Below are 3,210 nucleotides of genomic sequence, written 5' to 3' on the forward strand. Positions count from 1 at the left end.
TCAACTTTTCATACTGATAAACTATTCGCGGAAATCCCAAAGAAAGAAAACTTCCTATAGAGACTACTACATTTTTCTAATATAAAACTTTGAAATATAAGCACTAAACAGTTAATCAGAACAGGTTTTAGACTACTTTGTATGTTAATTGAATTGTTTCCATAAAACACCTGCAATTGAGACAACTCACATAATCTGGTTATATTAAAGGGTCTGAGGTGCAGCTCATAAACCTGTCTAAATATTGTTGGATTGGGATTGATGGGTTAAACTAGTGTAGCGCCCTTGCCCAGTGATGAGGAGGAAGTTTGGAGATACTGTGGAAATGTCTATAGAGATAGGCCCCGTAGAAATGTGCAGTACATAAAATATGTCAGTTTACTTTGACTTTATCCTGTCCATACAGACAAGATTATCTTATTCTCAGAAACCAACCACACAGTGCTCTATAACCACCAATGAGGGCAATGTCTGACTGCTCTATACAGGGAAAGGTGTGTCTCAAATCTTTATCTGTACCTGGAGACATACTGTATCACCAACAGCCAGTCTCGTCTCTTCTGTTACCTCTAGCATACCTCCTGTCTGACATGATGTAATTTTTTTAACCCTGTGTAGCGTACATTTCTTTACACAGAAAAATACTTAAATTACAATTGCAATCAGCTAACTCCCGTCAGAGTCCTGACTCCTATGTAACAAACAGTTCTTTCCGGACCCTATGCGGACGACACAGTCCGACGGAGTGGGGAAACACTGGGGAAACGTCATGCAGGAATACGGGGCTGAAGACAAGGGGGCGTGTCCAAGGTGCGCTGGTGCACGGGGGAGGTGTGGCCGAGGCGAACAATCCCAAAGAGTAATCCTTAGAGTATCCAAAACACACGAGAAAGTCCAAAACCAGGAGATCCATCAAAACACGAAGTTAAAACCACGAAGGCCGGGTCGGAACCGGCGGACAGGGAACAGGAACTGTGTTGGAATGTGAGGTGGAATGATGAGTCCTCCGGGGCCGTGGCATAACAGTATGGAGTTTTCTTTCAGCAAGTGAGTCTCCTATTCCTGTGAATTGTGTAGGTCCACATATTAATGCCTGCAGGTTTTCAGTGTGACTGGATTGTTCAGGTGGGTGTTGGTGCTGTAGTGAGTCTCACCTGAGAACCGCTCTGACTCATCTGTAATGGAAAGGAGACTCTGGGGTCTCAGGTGCTGGGTAAGCTAAGCTATCTGAGCTGAGACCTGGGCCGTTAGAAATAACGGACAGACAGGATAAAGTGAAAGTTTAAGCTGTCCTGGACTGCTAATTAAAATAGTTAACACCTCAGTACTACTGTAATAATTTCAGAGGTGAAGCTCAGCCTTATTGTCATGGTCACTGCTAACTGAAGTGATAAAAACCCACTATGGAGGAATACAGATGCAGCCATTCAAAATGGGTGAGGTATTTCGCGGCATACCCCGGTGGGCGTGTCACAGTATCACGCAGTATCACGCGGTATCACGTGTGTCACGTGTGTCACGTGACTAACTATCCGGCGTCGCCTTGTAAAACCGCCAGGGGGAGCTTAACCTCTCATGTACAGCATTTGAGCCTTTAATTTGGAACTGTGTATTACAGCATGTTAATCATCAGTCATTAAAATGTTGGTATATATTATGAAAGCAAGATTGCTCAGTTGGACAGAAGTACACAACCTACCTTTATCAGAAATATTTATGCATCAAAGCCTTTACTGAAGATATTACTAATAGTATTAATAATGGATGACTTTGGACAAGCTGTATACTCAAAGTATAATTTCTTTAGCACATTTGTACAAGCACTTGGAATCTGTCCAAGCCATACTTTGTCAGCCATTTTGTTTTACTTCAACGGGGCATAAAAACTTCCTTGCTTTTAACAGGGCGTTTCATAATTTCTAGCTACGAAAATGATTTAAAATGCGACACCTATCATTCAACTAGAGCTTAAAATATCACAAGGAAAAATACACACCGGTATTCCATTTCTCCCTAAACATTGTAAGCTTCGAAGTCTTTAACTAACGTGAAACCGGAGTCAACAAGCATACTTTTAGAATTTGATTAAAAGGGAATATAATATGGAATCGCATATCTCAATAATTTAATAACGGTATGATTATATCCGTGTACTGCGGCAGAGCTATGTAGGGCTGTTTCGCCTGCCTGATCATGTGAGCTCCCTTGTAGCCTACTGGTCTAGGTGCGTGACCACCAGCTGGTAGGTTGGGTGTTCGAATCCAGCTGGTACTGGACTTTTCATTTTCATTTTTATTTATTTATTTTTTAATCGCGTAACATAAACATATTACCGTATGCAAACTGTACTGTATACAGTATGTATATGTATATTTAATGTCTTAACTGTGCCCGTTTAATTGAATTTAAAAAACATATTTAACACGAACATTAAGCTGCTTACATCTTCCGCCTGAGAACAGTCACCCGTTGCTACCCAACGCAGAATGGTGATTGGCTGACACCATCTGACACCCCTCTGATTGGAGAAAAAAGACGTGCTGGTGTGCTATACCAGGAAGAGGATTCTTTCCATTCAAAACGTGTATTTTAAAAGTTTAAGAAGTAAAAACCTTACAGCGTACACAGATTTCTAAACTGATCAGGATCGTTATCTTTGTCTTATGCATAATAATGTTCACCGCTCTGTCCAGCAAATTAATAATAAACTTTATTTTATATAGCGTTTTAAACGAATAAGAAATTAGATTGCTCATAAACCTAATCACTTGCTTTTTCTTTTTATTTAGGCTCAGATTTCAACTATAGATCGTATTATTAATAACCATAATAACAACCAACCAACAAAAACAACCATATAAACATAATGGTGGTGCTGGACCTTCCAGTTTTATTTATTTATTTTTTAATCGCGTAACATAAACATATTACCGTATGCAAACTGTACTGTATACAATCTTAACTGTGCCCGTTTAAGTATTGAATATTCATATCTAATTTTACCACTGAAGGGAAATCTTAACATAAACATACAGTATATGGCTGGTCTCGGTACTTTAAAGAAAAAAATACGCACCAGTATTCCATTTCTCCCTAAACATTGTAAGCTTCGAATGAAACCACTAAATAAAGACATAAATATAGAAATCTTAAGATTTGTTTTATTTAATGTTGGTAGCAGGATGAACTGTCAGAGTGTATATTTTGTCG

This window comes from Lepisosteus platostomus, chromosome 5, assembly GCF_059453375.1.
Source record: "Lepisosteus platostomus isolate fLepPlt1 chromosome 5, fLepPlt1.hap1, whole genome shotgun sequence".
Taxonomy (NCBI): domain Eukaryota; kingdom Metazoa; phylum Chordata; class Actinopteri; order Semionotiformes; family Lepisosteidae; genus Lepisosteus; species Lepisosteus platostomus.